General features: G+C 35.5%; 1 protein-coding gene and 1 pseudogene across 7 annotated transcripts in view; one reads left to right on the top strand and one right to left on the bottom strand.

The window, feature by feature from the left end:
- ALCAM (activated leukocyte cell adhesion molecule) overlaps window positions 1-13,030 on the bottom strand; it is a 207,612-nt gene that overhangs the window by 5,560 nt on the left and 189,022 nt on the right. The gene's annotated exons all lie outside the window — the stretch shown is intronic.
- Window positions 3,106-7,161, top strand: LOC112913406 (vacuolar protein sorting-associated protein 29 pseudogene; annotated as a pseudogene).

Here is a 13,030-nt window from a genome sequence, read left to right as displayed (position 1 = left end):
CCAGAAGAGCCAAGTAAAGACTATGTGTTGAGTGTCAGTATTCGACTTAAGATAGATATGCCATATAAAATGTAAATGTAACCTTCACAAAATCAAGGAAATCAGCTAGAGTTTAATTGTCTGCTGGGGAAAACAATCCATATTTTTTAGAAGAATATAATGGAACATGGAATCTCTGTATCACCCCAAAAAGACTAATCTACAATTTTTAAAAAGTTACCATACATATGAAGAATAGAACAATTTAACACAAAGTCTAGAGAGTGTCCTTGGATGACACAGACTTTGGAAATAGCAGGGAAGAATTTCAAATCAGTTATTGCATTACATATTCTGTGATAATAAAGACAAACGTGGTGACAAGGAGAGGACAGAAATCTCAGTGCAAAAAAATGTAAACAAAAATAATTCTACCATTTAAAACTACAATATTGCAAATGAACAATTCATGGAATTGTTTTTATCATCAGACTGGAGGTACAGAAGAAAGCCTCAATGAACTTAAAGACAAAACAACATAAATTATACAGTTTGAAAAATAGAAAGATGATAGGGGAAAAAAGATCCTGAGTGACCTATGGGACAATACCGAACAGTCTCATGTATGTGCAACTAGAGTTCCAGTAGAAGAAGTAAAAGACAATGGGGCAGAAAATATATTTGAAGAAACAATGAAAAAATATTCCCAGATTTGTTGATGCCCTTAACTTGGAGATCCAAAGTGCTCAGCAATCCCCAAAGAGGAATGATACAAAGGAAAACACACCTAAGTGCATCATAATCAAACTAACGGAAAGCAAACATAAAGAGAAGGGCTTGAAAATAGCCACAGAAAATTTGTGCAGGGGAACAATGACACAAATTACTGCTGAGTGTCTCATCAGGAAAAAATGCATAACAGAGATAACCAAACATCTTTAAAATGCTGAAAAAAAAATCTCAACCCAGAATTTTATATTCAATAAAAAGACTTTTGAATAAGGGCAATAAAGACATATTAAATTGGCTGAAGGAAAACAGGGAGAAATCCTTGCTAGCAGACCTGTGCTCAAAGAAGTATTAAAGGAAGTTCTTTGGTTGAAGGGAAATGACACTACATGGAAACCCACATGTACAAGAATGAATGTAGATTATATATATATGGTAAAATATAAATACTATTTAAAACAATTTCTTATAAAGACAACCAATCATTTAATGCAATATATATAGCATTGTAAAAGACCCTGGAAACATTACAATCTCATTGAACCTCCTCCATCCATTTTCCTATTGCTGTCATATTCATTACAACTGCATATATTATAAACCTCACACTATAATTATGTGAAGGAGGTTAAATACATTTATAATGTTTCAAGGGTTTTAGATTATTACATGAGTAGATTGTTGTAAATTAAGAGCTCTTATTGTAATCCCTACAGCAACTGCAATAAAAGAATACAAAGAGGTATAGTTAAAAGGCCATTAGAGAAATTAAAATATAATAGTAAAACTTATTTGAATAACTCAAAAGAAAGTAGGAAAAGAGGAAGAGAGAACAACTAGAAAACAAATAGTGAAATGGTGGTTTTATATCTAATTGTATCAATACTTAAGTTGAGCATAGCTTGGCTAAATCCTCCAACCAAAGGGAGATTGTCAGACCGTACTAAGCAACCAGAACAACTAAATGCTACATTTCAAGGGTTAATATTTTTTCTAGAGGGTCCAGATAGCAACTATTTCAGGCTTGTAGGCCATATGGTTTGTGTTCCAACTCTTCAACACTGGTATTATAAAGCAACACAAATAGCATGTGAAGAAATGGGCATGGCTGTGCTACCACAAAACTTTATTTACAAAATCAGGCAACAGCCTGAGAGTCATAGTTTGATCAAGCTTACTGTATATGAGATGTACTTTAAGTATACAGAAATAGAAAATTGAAAATAAAAGGATGGAAAAAGATATACATGTAAATAGTAAGCATATTAAAGTAATATAGCTATATTAATATCAGGCAATGTAAATTCAACATGAGGGATATTACAGCAATAACGAACGACATTTCATAGTATAACAGATTCAATACATAAGGAAGTCCTAACATTTAAAGTGTATGTCATTAGAGAAAACATAAGGCAAAAACTGATAGAATTAAAGGGAGAAATAAATAGACAAATACACAATCTTATTTAGAGAATGTAATACTCCTGTCCCAGAAGCTGATAGAATTAATGGACCAAAATCCCAAATTGACAATCATGATGAAATAACTAGTACTGAGCTAGCCCTAGTACTAGAAGTGTATGCTTACAGCCCTCTTACATGTGAAGTGACTTCATATATGCTGAAAAAAGAAAAAAAAAAACCTTGTAAGAATAAGAAGATGTAAAAAAATTATTATCTACCTTAATCTGACATACAGCTATGGAATACTGTACCAATCAACTATAAAATATTTTTTTTCAAGTGCCCATATAGCATCCAGCAGGTAATGACTGCATGATAGGCCAAAAGAACAGATCTCAGTGCATTTCAAATGACTAAAAGCTTGCACAAGCTTAACAAAACAGAAGTAAAGGAGAAATGTTTGGAATTTAACAATGTTTGGAGTTACATGGCTCCAAAGAAACCACAAAGGAAATCCAGAAACATTTTAAACTGAATGAATATGAAAATACAACATACTGAAATTTGTGGACTGCAACTAACAATGCTGAGGATGAAATTCATAGTTTAAATGCTTGTGTTATGAAAGGAGAAAGGCTAATATCAGTTACCTAATTTTTTTTAAAGATTTTATTTATTTATGCATGAGAGACACAGAGAGAGAGGCAGAGACACAGGCAGAGGGAGAAGCAGGCTCCATGCAAGGAGCCTGATGTGGGACTTGATCCCAGAACTCCAGGATCAAGCCCTGAGCTGAAGGCAGATGCTCAACTGCTGAGCCACCCAAGCGTCCCAAGCATAAAAATAAATTTTATAAGACATGTCATTGTCCACAATAAAAGTCATAAAATATTGCTAAGAAAAACTGGAGAGTAAATAAAAAGATATGTGTTGTTCATAAATTGGAAGGCTAAATAAGAAGTCAAATTTAAAATTCAAATCTCAGTGACTGAGTGGAGCCCACTGACAGGATGGCTGGGCACAGATTGGTGTTGGTATTAGGAGATATGCACATCCCATACCGGTGCAACAGTTTGCCAGCTAAATTAAAAAAAACTGCTGGTGCCAGGAGAGATTCAGCACATTCTCTGTACTGGAAACCTTCACACCAAAGAGAGTTATAACTACCTCAGGACTCTGGCTGGTGATGTTCATATTGTGAGGGGAGACTTTGATGAGAATCTGAATTATCCAGAACAGAAAGTTGTTAACTGTTGGGCAGTTCAAAATTGGTTTGATCCATGGGCATCAAGTTATTCCATGGGGAGACATGGCCAGCTTAGCCCTGTTGCAGAGGCAGTTCGATGTGGACATTCTTATCTCAGGACACACACACGAATTTGAAGCATTTGAGCATGAAAATAAATTCTACATTAACCCAAGTTCTGCCACTGGAGCATATAATGCCTTGGAAACAAACATTATTCCTTCATTTTTGCTGGTGGACATCCAGGCTTCTACAGTTGTCACTTAAGTGTATCAACTAATTGGAGATGATGTGAAAGTAGAACGAATTGAATACAAAGTCTTAAAAGCCAGGCCTATCTTGCTGGTTTTTTTTTTTTTTTCATTCCCATGTTCGAATCAAGTAATTAAACATTTATGTACCACAAAAAAAAAAAAAAAAATCAAATCTCAACTTTGTCTATAAATTCAAAGAAACCATAATCCCAAAAAGCTCTTAATTGTTTTGGTAAAAAACAAATTGCTAAAATTTATATGAAAATGTAAAGAAGTAAGATTATTACTTCAAAGCAGAACATCAAAGTTGAAGGACTTACATTATTATTGTTACTATTACTATTACTATTATTACCACCACCACCACTACTACTATAAATGTTCCAAAGCCAAAAGAAAGTCTTTTTTAGCATACGGTGCTGGAATGAGTTGACAAATATATGTATAGCAAAAGCAAAACCAACCATCCAAACAAACCACCTTTATCTTAGACGTATCATATCCTTAAATGTATAGTTTCTAGAAAAAGGCAGAAAAATATCTTCACCATTTAGTGATAAGCAAAGATTTTGAAAAGTGGGCACAGAAAGTACTAAACATAATAGGAAAGAGTTGCTAAATTTTTCTTCATTAAAATTAAAAACTTGTGCTTATTGAAAGACAGTGTTAAAAAAAAAAGAAGCCAAGCCAAATCACAGAGTAGAACAAAATAGTCACAATATATCTATAACAAAGGATTTTTACACAGAATATGTAAAGAATTCTAACAGATCATTTACAAACAGATACACACAAACACAAAACACAAATACGAGTAAAATCATAAGTAAAAGACCTGAATAGTCACTGCATAAAAATAATGACCAATAAGTACATGGAGCTTAAAATCCTTAGGCCTCAGAGTAATACAAGTTAAAACCAAAATCAGGTATCATTTCACACCTCCAGGAATGGCTAGATTAAACAGAATGACAACACCAAATTTAGGCAAGGATATGTAAGAACTGAAACTCTCCAGCACGGCTGGTAGGAGTTGGGATTTGGACAACTACCTTAGAAGGCTATCTGGTGGTTTCTTATGAAAAATATCTACCCTATGACCTGCAATTCCATTTCTAAGTACTAACCCAAGAGAATGAAAACATATGCCCACAAAAATGCTTGTATAAGGATGTTTTTAGCCATATTACTCATAATAGCCCAAACTGGAAACTATCCAAACGTCCATGAACAGGAGAATGGATTAAAATAATGTGACATATTCTAACAGTGGAACATTACTCGGTAATTTCAAAAAATAAAATCATTAATACATGTTCCTCAGGAACATGATGTTAAATGAAAGAAGCGAGGCACAAAAGAGTACGTTCTGTATAATTCCATTTATATGAGGTTCAAGATTAGGCAAACGTTATCTCTGGTGTTAATAATCAGCACAGTGGTTGCCTAAGGGAATGTGGATGGTGGGGCTGAACAGAAAGAGAGTCCAAGGGAACATTCTGGGATGATGGGATGTTCTATTTGATAACTGGAGTAATGATCACAAAGCTGTATTACATATATCAAAACAGATGTAATTGCACATTAATTGTAAGCATTCTTTACCTTAATATAAAACATTATACTGAGAAAAGCTAAAGCATAGATGACTTGCAGCAGGGACAAAAGAACCAGGTAAAACGTGCTGGGAAAAACTGCATACCTTTTGCATTTCCCTTTCTATTTACTTTCGGGTGGATTTATTGTTTTAGGGACAGAGAGTAGCTTCTATGGTTTCATCAAGTCATATTCAATAGAAGGAGGTACCAAGGGGAAGGGAGTGACTAGAATTATCTCTGGGGAAGCTGTATTCAGGGTAAATCACAGTATCTTTCAATATATTTATCCAGGTAAATCAGGCTAAAGATCACTGCTCACAGTTTGGAATTTAAAAAAAAAGGGGGGGGGGTGTTTAGAGATAATATGACATATTTGTAGAACATGTTTGTAGAGTGAGTCTAGTAACTTCCAATGAATTGCTTTTATTTTAAGGTTTATAAAAGAAAAAAACAGTAAGAAATGGTAAATGAAGAGCAGTATCTCCCTTCTTTTCTTAATTTCACTCTCCAAAATAATAGCTGCTAGCAGTCTTATAATGCCTTAGTGTGCCAGGCAGTGTTCTAAGTGTGGCATAGATATTAAATTATTTCAGCCTTAGGATATCTCCATATTACATTGAGACTAATAAAATTGCTTATGATCACACAGCTAGTAAGTAGCAAAGCCAGGATTCAAACTCCAGGAGTCTTGCTCTAGAATCCATGAACCACATTACAGGGTTACACAAATATGCTAAGTGTTAACCATTGTCAAATGTACTAAGTAGAAATAAAAATAGTGTGGCTAGTGGGGGAGGGGGTATTCATTGACTATACGTATATAAAATTTACATGCATATTATTATTAATTTTCCCATTTTTATTACTGAGACTCCACTCTTCCTAGCAGGGAAAAGCCTTTAAAAATTATGCTGATTACTTTGGTTTGGTTTTGAAATTGATATGGTAACAATAAACTTAAGTTTATGTATATAGGGATGCCTGCGTGGCTCAGCAGTTTAGCGCCTGCCTCTGGCCCAGGACGTGATCCTGGAGACCGGAATCGAGTCCCTCTGCCTATGTCTCTGCCTCTTTCTCTCTCTCTCTGTGTCTCTCATGAATGAATAAATAAAATCTTTAAAAAAAAAACCCTAAAACTTTATGAATGTATCTTTTTAAACGTTGGAAAATTTCAGAGATTTGAAAGAATCACAGAGGTTAGAAATGCATGTATGCCTGGAAGGAGAGACAAATGTATTTAAGTCATTTGCTTCAGCCAAATATTTTTTGGTCAATTGATTGGAAGGACAAGTTTAAGAATTTATAAAGAATGAGTGCTTGGGTCAAAATTTTTATGGCTCTCCTAAACTTTCTTCATTGTTTGGCTTCGTAACTTTAAATATGAGAGGCAATTTAAATAACAGAATAGCAAAAATGTTGGAAGAAGCCCTAGAGGTGAATGACTCATCTAATCTGTGAAGCATGAAGAAAAGTCTTGGTCTTAGGGTCAGTGGGCCTGAATTCTCATCTTCATGTGTCAAGTTTGGGCTGCAAGTCCTTGGTTAAACACCTTCTCGGAAGCATGCTTGCTCACATATAAATCTGGAGTAACAAGATCTGATAAGTAGGGCTGCTGAGAGGGCACATGTGATAGTGTATAGGCAAGGAAAACGCCCTGCAGGTAGCACAGGCTGACCAAACTGGTGAGAGTCATGTAGCTAATGCTCATAATCATATAGCTGCTAAATAGCAGAAGGGAGTTCAAACTTAGGTCTCAACTCTTCATACTACGTTATTTCCATAAGTGCAGTGCCTATTAAGGGTTCAAGTTGCTTTTAAATATTTTTGTAGAAGATTCTCCACTTCGTTTGTGGTATTTCGCTCAATATTATAGACATGTTTCGAGATCTCCTTCAAAGGAAGTAGAGGACTAAAACTGGCGGTGCCAGCAAAGTTTGCCTTGATTTAAATACCTTAAAGTTGCTAAGACACTAGATCTTAAATGTTCTCACCACAAAATGAGGTGGTAATTATGTGACATGATGGAGGCGGTAGCTAATGCTCTAACATATTGTATTACAATATAGAAGTGTATCAGATCAACATGTTGTTCACCTTAACCAATGTTGGGTATCAACTACCTCCCAATTAAAAAATCATTTAGTAGGGGATGAAGGAGGTTAGCAAAGTGAAGGAGGGTGAAAGTGGCAGGCATAGCCAATACATCACAATCTTGGGAGGTGGGATCATTTGAAAACACAGAATGTTATAATGGAATTGAACGGTTGAAAAACAAAAACAATACCCACTTAAAATAATTCCCACATGAAAGAGTTCATAAAATTTTAGGTGTTTCAAAAGCAGGTTTATGTATAACAAATCTGAAAACTCTTCTAGAGGGAGCATGAGTAATCATGAACACTTCCTAGGTAGAGGAAGCCTGATGTAGCCACTTATTCAGACATTTGTTAAAACCATAATCTCCAGGTTGGTTTCATCTAAGAGACCCTTGACCACCGTATTTCCTACCACTAAATTGGAAGTAAGCGCTAACCAGACATTTGTCATCTCAAAATACACATTGTGTGAATCTGCCTGGTAGAGACTGCAGAAGGGCACCGAGGCTACCAGTATCTAAGACTGGGACCCTGACAGTGTGGAATCATCACTTTTGGCAAACTGGCCATTGATACCTGTGCAGGTAATTAAGGTCATCTCCAAAAGAATAGTTATTTTTCTTTCTTCCCTGGTCACACAGCTCTCAGCAGAGTGAGTTTCCTCCTGAGCCAAGCTTACTAAAGAGTCAGAGGAGAGGAGGGCTCTAATTCCTGCATCTCGGAAGAAGAGTTGTCAGCATTTTCTAGTTTTGAAGAAGGAAAAGAAGAAGAATAAAGAGTTTGTCTTGTTAATACTACTTTCAATTTTATATCCCTAGAATTTTAAGACTCTCCAAAGAAACTCTCCACTAAAATAGGGAATCCTTAAGTCCTCAATAAAAATTTTAAAAATGGTCTCTCATTTAGGCCAATAGTGAATATGGGGGCCATCCGTTACATAAACAATTGGGGGATTGAAATAAACATAAGAATTCTGAATATGCAGAACAGGATGCTACCTGCATGCATTCAGCCTTCAGAGTTCAAAGTGCTTCCTTAACATGGGTAATGCTGGTATAGCACATAGCCTGGCTCAGGGACCAGGGCTTCCCTACAGCTTTGAAAAGAGAACACACTTGAAATTTAAGAAAAGCATGTATATAGACACCTAGAAAATATTTTAAAAATGGAAAACATTATCTTTTGAAGCAAGCCCTTTCCTCTGGAAACATTGTGGGGAATATCTAGAAGGAGAGGGGAGGGTTATGGATGGATGGTTCTGCCCTTTGAGTGGCCAGTGACCGTGTAGTTGATTGACTAGATGGAGACTCTAGCATTTCTACATTATCTTATTTCCCTCTCTGTTATAGTTTGATAGGATAATGGGGCATTTTCTTCCCTTCATTCTGGCTGCCTGCTAGGCTATGGGTAGGGAAAGAGAAAGAAACCAAAATTTGGGTTTGCCAGATGTCTAATACAAGGGGAGAGGCCATGTCAGGGCCTATATTCTAGAGCACACCCTTCTATCCCTTGCACTATATTAAATGCTGGCAGGCACTCAAAGCCAGAGATGAAATTTTAATTCCACAGAAGTCTTAAGGCAGCAAAATATATTTGAAATTATATGGGATATGGAATAATATACCACATGTATTATCTTGAGCAGGTTAATTTCACAGAGACTTGGACACTGTGAAATAGGGTTAATTGCATTTAACTCATTAAATTGTTGAGGATTTCAGTTAAAAAAAATAAAAAGAAGACTAGTAGGTGCTTATGTAGTGATGAGGAAAGTGATTAAAAATGTGCTATATTGGTCCTCAAGCACTATCTTCTCAAATTATTCAGTAGAGAGTTGATTTTCCCCTGCGGGAACATACATTTGATTTTAAAGTAAGTATTGATTGGAAATAGAATTCAGTTAAAATCAACTTTCTTGCGAGATCTTCTATACATGAAGAGATACTAATGAGAAAAATTTTAGAAAGGCTTAGTAGCATTGTTAAGAAACAAATAACAATGTTTCTTGAAATTTTCAGAAATTTCAGTTTAGGACCATCTCTCTTTTTTTTTTTTTTTTTTTTCTGAGACAGTAGTGGAATAATAAAGCGTTCTACAAGGCAAAACTGACAAGGTGAGTTTTAGACTTCTAGTTTGTCCATATATTACATAAAAACTTTATGAAAATAGTCACGGATTCCACAGTTGCAAAAGATAAATCTCTTGGTAAGTGTCCAAGATTCACACAATGTGTATTTTGAGATGACAAATGTCTGGTTAGAGCTTACTTCCAGTTTAGTGGTAAGAAGTAGGGTGGTCAAGGATCTCTTAGATGCAACCAACCTGGAAATTATGGTTTTAACAAACGTCTGAATAAGTTAGTGGCTATATCATGTTGCCTTTATATTTTTCCTTTATCTTTGGTTCTCTTAATTTTTCATTAGATATTGCACTACAAGGTATATGAGAGGATTTGGAACTCAAATAGTAGCAGGTAACTTCCTGCATAGCTAAAAACAATGTTCAGGGGACAGGATAGAGAGAAATCGAGAACATAATAAAAAATAGTAATTGAATCAGTCCTCATTCTTTAATGTTCTCCTATCTATTAAATAACTAGACATGAAGTAGGCTTAGTCAATTAACGCTTTTTGCCTAGAACTGTGAGTAAATACCCTACATACACAGGAAATGATCAGTCATTCATTTTCATTAACAAAAAATAGCCGATTTAGAGAAACAGCTTCCAGTGAGAATTTATATGATTCAAAGCAGCAGAGGAATCCTGAGTCCTAACTCTCCAATGAATATACCAGAACACAATGCCAAGTACAACTACTAAGCATTTCTTGCTGTAGCTCTCCACATTTGAAATAGATATAAAAATATGTAGCTCACACTAATGGAATGGGTTATGAATATTTGCTAAGTATCACTAGGACTGTTACAAATGTACTCTTTAAGTTCTCCTTGGGCATAAAAGATTATTTCTCTCTTCTCTCTCCAATGACTTTTTAAAATGCCAATGCAGAGAACTTCCCCTGAATGTTGTTTAAAACTCCCCTGCTCTGTGAGCTGTATCACTGAGGTTTTTAGATAAAATGTTTAGCTCATACTTTTTGTTCAAAGTGTTTGTCATAATGGTGACTCACGAGATCGTTAATGCTATTATTTTTCAAGATGGCAAACAAAGGGGTATATATCTAGGGAAAAGCTCTATATCTTTATTAAAAAATGTCTTCTACCCATGTAAAATGGTGATGAAAGAGCTAAAGATAGTAATGAAATCCTCGTATTGATTCATAAAGGTGAAGTTATTATATAGAAAAGAAGAAAAAGAACATACTAGACCCCAAAATGGCCTTAGCAATTCCTAACTTGAAAGCTCTTACTACAAAAGTGCACTTACTCTGGACACAGGGATTAACAACAACTCATATTGCAAAAATGCTGGCTTATCTCAGAGGGCACTAACAAGGAGTGACCTATCAGGAAGGCAGAAAACATGGCAAATCTTAAGAATTTCACAAATTTTTCATAAAAACACTTTGATGCTTGGGATGAGAATTCTAATTTATTACCTTGATATTATAAATAATATTAACTCCGGCAAAATTGATATGCTTTTCAATTAAATAACAATTATTTCGACAAATGGTCAAGGCAGATGGTAAAATCCGTGCTTAATTTAATGAGGTACTTTAATGGAAATCCATGAAGTGTTAACCCTTAACCTGAAGACACCATGAAGCCAAGTGTCCAGCATTTATTTATCCATGATTTTAATTTTGGGTCATCATGTGATAATAACCAATGAAGTAACAACAAAATCCCACACACATAATTTCCTTTTTTATTCAGAGAAGGATAAATGGGGTCGAATGTGATCTTGGCCATTAAAATAGGATGATTAAGAATGTTGAGGATGTTCCAAAAATTTAATGCTTATTTGGCCATAATGTAGAGAACTGCTGTTTATTTTTCCACTCAATTCCAGGATACAGAGAAATTTCATTTTTTTATTCTTCTAAGAAATAAAACTATATTGGAATGCATCAGAATCCTAAGTAAATAAAATGGAAATACCCCAGAGCCCAAGATGTTAATTTGTGAGTACTGTAGAGCAGATTATAAGGAGAGAATAAGATTTTGACCAGCAAGAAACTTATACACATAGAAGAAGAATTTTAATAAGATACTGCCTCTGGGCAACTGTTTGCATTTCCTTTCATGCACATGGTACAGGCAATCTTCTAAAGTTTCCACAGGAACCATGGACACAAACCCACATGAAGTGTTGGTAGGTAAAAAGGTCACTGCAAAAAGGAACACATTTGTCACCAAGTGACGGTGGGGGCCGCTCAAGATTGAGTAGTGAGGTGTCAAGATCAGAAGTGACTGTGCCCCGAAGTGAGAGTGGACAAATTCATCAACTACAGCACATATCAGGAAGACGTTACTGCCTTGCGTGACCAAAAAACAGAGAAAAAGGAAGGCATGGTGAGAGAAAATAAGAACTAGTGATTAAGCACAAAGATGCTGAAACAGCACTGCCTGAAATCAAATAAAACTTTGGCCCCTATGAACTGTGTAACCTCAAGCAAGTCATTTAACCATTCTCTGCCTTAATTCTTTCAAATGTAGAATATGAGTAATAACGGTATCTACTTCAGAGATGATGGCAGGATCAAAACAGAGTTCAATGCAAGCTCATACTATGTGACCTTAAAAATTTCTGAGCTATTGCCTCCCTTTGATGGCAGCTCCTTTTGAATATTACTTTCTTGACTAAAACGGCTTTCTTTACAAGGTAAGATCATGGGTCTTGTTCAGGCTGCTTTTCCTTTTGATTTTCTTTTAAGTTAACCTACCTGAGTTGCTGAAAGGGGGTGATACCGGACATCAACAAAATATAAAATTAAGCCCAGAGTTGCCACTAGCTATATCCATCCCCTTGCAAAAATCAATTTCCTCATGTTTGAAACCAATGGTATACCACAGAATCATTAACAAAACTTTAAAAATGCAAATGCTAGGTGCCCACTCAAATCTGCAGTCAAGGCTGGGGTGATGAGGAATATTAAAAATGGGTGTATGTTAAGAATCTCCTTTGGTTAGTTAGATTTTCATTATAAACCACTATTAGATATTGTAAAGTTGGATCTATCTGTATTATTTATGACTAATAATTTTTAATCTAAACACCGTCTAAATAATTTTTAAAGCAGTCTTCGTACTTTGTCTAATTTCCTTTTTGAATTGCAGAAAAAATAACGAGGGTTATTTTCCCCTCTGAATAAAATCCTTTTATGGACTAAAGTGACTTAACGAGAGCAGAGAGGTGACAAGATAATACCACCTCGCCAACAGTTTCACTGCTGGCCAGACCTGTTACTGCAGGCACCCGGCCACTCCCACAGGATTTACTAACCACTTTTAATTAATGTCCACCAACCTTAGTCACATGGCTTAGAATGGTTGACCTTTTGGAAGTATATGCTTTTTAAAATGTCCCCCTAGGCACGGAAAAAAAAAAAAAAAGGAAATCAAATAATTGAATTTAGACTACTGACTGAGAAAAATAAGGGGACACATGTGAAATCACACCCCAAGGCAATTCTCCGATGCTGGCAAGGCAGTCACTGTGAGCTGCAAGCAGAACATGATGATCACCCTGATTTGGGGGCCACGCCTTTCCTCTTACAGAACAGTGACAAACTGTATTAATAATTCTCCCAGGGG

Source organism: Vulpes vulpes, chromosome 1 (genome assembly GCF_048418805.1).
Source record: "Vulpes vulpes isolate BD-2025 chromosome 1, VulVul3, whole genome shotgun sequence".
Classification (NCBI taxonomy): Eukaryota; Metazoa; Chordata; class Mammalia; order Carnivora; family Canidae; genus Vulpes; species Vulpes vulpes.
This window is presented reverse-complemented; position numbering and strand designations above follow the sequence as displayed.